The 6,706-nt window shown below is 37.0% G+C and overlaps 1 long non-coding RNA gene across 1 annotated transcript in view; it reads right to left on the minus strand.

Annotated features, from left to right (window-relative positions):
• Positions 1 to 6,293, minus strand: part of LOC147912343 (uncharacterized) — a 28,809-nt gene extending 22,516 nt beyond the window's left edge. The window contains exon 1 of the long non-coding RNA XR_015550001.1: positions 6,199 to 6,293. This is a non-coding gene — a long non-coding RNA (uncharacterized LOC147912343). The remainder of the gene's footprint in view (positions 1 to 6,198) is intronic.
• Positions 6,294 to 6,706: the final 413 nt, after the last annotated feature.

Here is a 6,706-nt window from a genome sequence, read left to right on the forward strand (position 1 = left end):
GTTAACTAGGTTTTAGTCTACTTTTGACACTAGATTGGAACTATAATATATATCCATCCAAGACAGTTTGCTATTGTCTATATTCACAAATATTTTAAACTTAGTACTTTGTGAAGATGCCAAAAAACAGATATTTCTATATAAAAGTGTCCAGCAATATTAGTTTTTTGTTTTTTAGAAAATGTGCAACAGCTACAACTCAATGATCTAATCTATGAAAAGGAGATTTTGGAAATAATATTTCATGGATAGAAACATCCACAGATTTCCGTGCAAGTATTGTGACTGCTTCCTAAGATACCTGAGTCCTAAAACCTATGAAACTATGAAAAAAATCACTTTAACCTTTCTTTGTCTTCATTTTCCAACGGAAACAAAAAATTCTGCCCCTATTTTCTAACTTTCCAGGATGCTTTAGAGTCTCCTGTGATAGATTATTATAATTATTTTTAACATGTCAATGAGCACTAGCACATTACAACAGAAAACTTAATGTGAGCTACAGAATGAACAACTGAAATTACTAAAAGCAGTACACTGCCTTACACAAAGTTTTCTTACATATGTTATTTCATTTAATTCTCCAAATAAGCCATAAGATAGGTATAATTATCTTCATTTTGCAGAGGAGTAAATGAAGTTCAGTGGGGATAGCTGGCCAATTCCAAATACTAAACTAAGGAACATGGAGAGAAAACCTAAAATAATAATGTTAACTGAATAACATTAGAAGATCCAAGCAGAGGGTTTTTGAATGGTCAGGAACTGCGAAGGGTCTGAAATTTTATTCTACTTCTAAGCTAATGAGTTAGCCTGCCATAGTCCCATGGCTGCTGGTAGGATATGAGACTCCTGGGTCAGAGACAAAAGACAGCTTATCACTGTAATAGCAGTAGCCAGAATGTCAGTGTTTGCACTGGTTCCCCAAGTCCCAGTTCCCACAGGGCAATACAAAGGAGTGCCAGTGACATCTGCACACATGGTGGGTTGTACTCAGAACACTGAGGTTACTGAACCATTCATAATGGGCAGTTAGAACGCCTACCCTTTGTTCCAGTGTAGCCATTATCTTTATCCTACTGGAGAGTGATCATGCCTGCCTTTTGCTCCAGGGGGAGACACTATCTCCATCTTCCAAGGCTGCTGACTATACAAATATTGAAAAGATGGTCCAGAACCAAGGCAGTCAGTGCCCCTCAAGGCAGGAAGAAATGTGAAAGACCCACGGAGAATTGTTTCCCAATGATATATGACCTCTTTCATAGTCCCCTTTTATTTGCTGACAGTAATTAAATGTAATGATAAGCAAACACAGGCAGTAGCAAAAATGGTACAGATCTTGAACCATTCTGCAGCCATTCAGGCTTCCATATGCAACTGATAAACAGGCAACCCTTTTCTGCACTGGGATTCATGAAGTGTTCAAAATGTGATTAATAATTTTATGATAAGATGAAGAGTAATCTGAGGACTCTATTCTTGTGAGACTGTTCATAGACATTGATAAGATACAGATGATCCGAGCTAAATTAAAATATCAGCTTTTAGATGCCATGACATTAGCATTTTTTTCATGCCCCCATTTGACATTCCTTTTTTAAACCAGAGAACTAAGAAAAGTTTTAACTGACAGAGTTGTCCAGCTAAAAACAACAGTGATTTCTCTTTACTAGGCTGACCGTTTCTAAGGCATCACATTGAGAGATTGCCTTAACTTTCTGTATTACTTCTATATCAGAAGAAATTCTCATTGAGTTTGAATGAAATAACCTTCAGTTAGCCATAATTAATCTCCATATTTGATATGTTCCTTTTACTTTCCATGAACAAGTAACAAAAGAAGCTCTAATTGACTAAAATTATAAATGCAATGTTGATATAAAATATCCATTAACAGATAGGTGGCCTATTTATAATTCTGTTAAAGCTGCCAGCATTACCCTAATTCTTAGTATCAAATGACAAGATTAGTGGATGACTCTTTACAGCTGATGGCACATTAAATGGCTATGATTAAAAGGAAAAAAAAAACACCTAGTCTCCTAGTCGGACTGTTTTACAGAAACTGCCTTCACTGACACACTATGGCTCTTCTATTATTAGTTTAAATTCTTATAAATATATTTTTAAATAATTCCAGAAAATACATAGTTTTAAAGTTCTGCTCATTACCTTAGATTTTCTAAAATGTGAACAAAATCTTAGAGCAAAATTGTCTTTTTATCTAAAGTGGCAGAGTTTTAGCAGATGTCACCAGGAGAGTTTGACAAAGGTACCTTACATTTCTTAGCCTCGGATTTCTTCATCCATGCGCCACAGTGCCCAGAGTTTCATTAGAGGTTCATTTCATCGAATTATGATATTTGGTATCTAAAGGTCTCATTTAAAAGCACTTTCTCTCTGGATACTTAGTCACCAGATGATCCGTAAAAGAATGAAGCATTTAAATTTTGAAAAGTGGTAAATTTCGAGTGAAAGGCAAGAGAAAGCAGATATATGGCAGATGCCCTTTTTCTCAGAAATACACAACGAAGACCTCAGTACTTGGAGACCACGGAGAATGTAAGGAACGAGTTCCTCAAGTGAAATAAATAAACATACCCTCTATCCCCACCACGGTGTCAGTAGAGGTGACTAGACTCATAACCACAGTCAAGGAAAACCAGATAACACAACCAGGGTCAACAGACTAGGCCATAAATTCTCAACTGGAAACAACCAGAGCTGCAAAACTGAAGCAATCGAGAAACTGACCGAGCACACAGAGATGCAGTTTCACGGAGCGCGACAAAGAAAATATTCAATGAGATTTCCAATAGTGTGGAAACCATGAGGCAGACATCATAAAACTCATGAAGCTCCCGGATCAGTGTGTGTAAAACCAACACATCTTGCAGACACAGGTAACCCGTGCGTTCTCTTTGTCTATGTGTGGTCTGCTCGCTTAATGGTCCTTAACTGAAAATTACTTATATCCTTTAGGGACAGGATGTCTTATCCTGTATTTTAGATGGTTTCAGAAAATAGCAAATATTTTTTAGCATGGTCTATGTGCCAGGCTCTCTTCTAAGCACTTTAAATAGATTACCTTATTTATGCCTCACAACAATGCTATGAAATAAATACCATTAAAATCATTCCCAACTTTACAGATAAAGAAATTGAGACACGGGGATATTCAGTAAATTTCCCCAAATCATACAGTTAGTGATTGGTATGTCTGAGATTCAGACTCAACTAGTCTGGCTGGAAAGTCCGTGGTTTAATCACCGAAAATATTTCCTGTTTAGGGAATATTTAGAAATAAGGACATACCACAGTTCAGTGGTTCATGAAGCTGACTGCTGTAGAAAATTTATTAGCATTTGCACAGCCTCACATGCTCCAAATATAGATATAAGTACATATTCATATGTATACCTGTCTGTGAATTTATTTCATCCATATCTTTCCAAACATAAAAAGGAAGTCAGTTTTTCTTTAAGAGCAACAGATGGAATTCACTCGTGCCCACAAATTCAGGCTTTGCAAGCACTTTGTAAAGATGCAAACACTTTAAAAAAAATTCTTCTTCCAGTATGTAAATATCAAGTATTTTTCTTTATAAACTTTTTAATACACCAAGGATGTACCGCTGTTCCCAAGACACACACATTCGTACACACATATATCCAGCACCTGGCACACTGGAATAATGTCAACTGTGTTTACTTCAATAATTACCTTCAAACAAACACATGTAGTGATTTTCTCTGAATGTCAGCTCCCACGCGGCACTCTCCTTGTTTAGCTAAGGCCTCGAGGAAATAAATTAATGGATCAAAACTTGGGAAAACTCTAATCCGGCCCTTGAAACATTAAGGACATTTGGAATGTCTAAGATTTCCCCAGAGGTATTACATTCCTCTTTTCAAATAACATTCATAAGAAAAAGGCAGTTAAATCACAAGGAAATGGTCATTAGAAATGACAGCGTGTTACAGACCCCATAAACCAGTAGGAAGTTATTACCAAGGTGGAAATAATCTTTTTTGTAGGCCAAAGACACAGACTTTTGTATCTATATCGTTACAAAATACAGATGTCTGGGCTCTCTCTCAGAGATTCTGATTTAATGAGTCCTGAGTGTGCCTTGGGCATCCTGGATGCTTTACAGGCCTCTGGGTATTTCTTACATTTAGTCCAGGCTGAGAATTATTGCTCTTAAAAGGAAGAGTTGCATGGACATCTGACCTTATGACCGATGAGGCCATTAGCTATTGTAATTGGGAGTCAGGGGTAATGGGCAAGTTGGCTGAATAGTACTTAGGATCACCACCATGACTAATCGGTGATTAACATTTTGAGGTTCTTACTCACCTACTTCCCTTTAAGCTAGAGTTTGGATGATGTAGGTTCTCTGGACTATTACGAATACAGTCATGTGTCGCTTAACGACGGGGATATGTTTTGAGAAAGGCGTTTTTAGGCAATTAGGTGCAAACAGTGTACTTACACAAACCTAGATGGTACAGCCTACCACACACCTGGGCTACATGCTACTAATCTTATGGGACCACCATCCTATATTCGTTCGGTTGTTGACCCAAACGGCGTTATGCAGCGCATGAATGTAAGCGCATATAGTCCGGCCAGGTAACCATTAACTCACGTTAATACCTCCCCAAACTCCCCAAACACGACAGGAAGGAGTCAAAAGCTCTAAGTGCAGCAGATCTGGGTTTACCCCATGAGCTCATCTACAACTTCTCCTGTCCTCACAGTGGGTTTGTTCCAGCCAATCTGGTCGAGCAGCGGTTCCCCTAGAACTCAGGCCATGTCATGACTCCCTGCCTTTGCATAAACGGCTCCCCAAGGACTGGTGAGCTACGTTATCAAAGTCATTTTGAATGTATGTGTTTTTACTAGTTACCATTTACTAGCATTTATTATTATTATTATTATTATTATTATTGTAAATTGTATTTGCATTAGCCAGGATAGATCCCAATATCCAAGGGCAGGGTGGAAAGGATTGCATGAGATAGGACCCAGGCTGACAGAGATTCCAGCAAGTCATAACTGCACTACTTGCATGGTACAGCCTTCTCTGACCTGGGCCAAGAGAGAGATGATTGATGGTTTGGGTACTATTCTCAGCTTTGGCACCTCAGTGATAGACATCACTTCCATACACAGTCTAACGGCCAAAATGAGTCCAACAGCCCACCCAACTGCTAGTGGGCTGCGAAGTGTGTGAGAGTCAGCACTTTAAACAATTGAGCATCACAGCATTGATTAGTCAGTAATGCTTTTACAAGACCAGAGGAGGGTTCTGCACGTGTTTCATGGCCCATAATTAGAAAGCAGGAGATGAACTGATTTTACTTAGATCAATTAGTACTATAATCCATCTCTAGCTCTCCAACTATGTGCCATAATTCCAAACACAGAAACAGACATATTATTTGAAAAAAAATTTACAATACATTTGGCTGATTATGAAATTATCTATAATTAGAATACTATGTTAAGAGGACAAAGTTTCCAATTCAGTCACTATGTGAGCCAGTAGTTTCATATACTGCACCTTTAACCCCAATCTAAGCTCATACCTAGCATACATAACAATGTATCATTATCAATCTCTCAATATCATTACCCAACAACTTGAAGTATGTTCTCTACTACAAGTCACTTCTGTTTACCAGGACAATTATACTCCCTGATCTCATTATTTTATTGTTAATCTCTGCTTTAAGGGCCCCTACAAATTCATTCCAGAGCAGTTCATTATTCATTACTTTCTTTACCTGTTTGGGCTATTATTCATAGTAGGAAAAGTACTCTAAAAACAATATTTTCCTTTCTGAAATATGTCCATAAAATTGGAAATTGATGTTTAATGAGTGCCTGCCATATATAACTTGGTTCTAAATAGTTAAGACCAATGAAAATTTTCTCGAAGTAAAGGGTTTTGAAATTAATATATTTCAGTATTTTAAAACCACCCCAGTTCTCCACCACAAACAGAACTAAACAGTTATGTGCAACATATCCACAACTTTTCTTGTATAGCTACTTAGATTAGCCATTGAAACCACAGTTATCAAATAATTTTTTGATTTACTGGTATACGTGAAACAGCAATGTGCAATTTGTAAAATAGATTAGATCATTACTATTTGAAACATTTAACTAATTTTCATGTAAAATTACCTGTGGCTAGTGGACATTACGGACTCAATAAATTTTAAATAACCTGGTGCCATACTTCATGGATAATTCATGAGTTGATTAGTTTCCACACCAAACAGGTTTCTGAGGAGAAAACGGAAAGAAGAAATTTTTCTGTAGTGCACAAAAGCATTAGAACTTGGAAAGAAAGAAAAAGATTATTTTTTCAAAGTACCAGTGTACTAATATCAACGTTCAATGTAGTCTATTTAGCCTACTTATAGCTAGAATATAATTTTAGTTAAAAAATTTCTTGAATGTGTATTTTTCCTCAAGAGTCTTAATATAAAACTATCACTTAATTACATCTACCAATAAGGTGGTTCTTTCCAAAGTACTGAGGTCGTCGAGTGATTTTGTATAACGCAGGTCTGTGTCCTGTACAGTGATCCAGTTGAATATATGGATGGTAAAAGGGACAGAAATTAAATAGGCTTCATAAAGCCCCTAAAAATATCTTCTGCAACCTGAATAGAAGACTCTTAGTGTG

This window comes from Ceratotherium simum, chromosome 36 (assembly GCF_057802395.1).
Source record: "Ceratotherium simum simum isolate JZ-2026a chromosome 36, ASM5780239v1, whole genome shotgun sequence".
Lineage (NCBI taxonomy): Eukaryota > Metazoa > Chordata > Mammalia > Perissodactyla > Rhinocerotidae > Ceratotherium > Ceratotherium simum.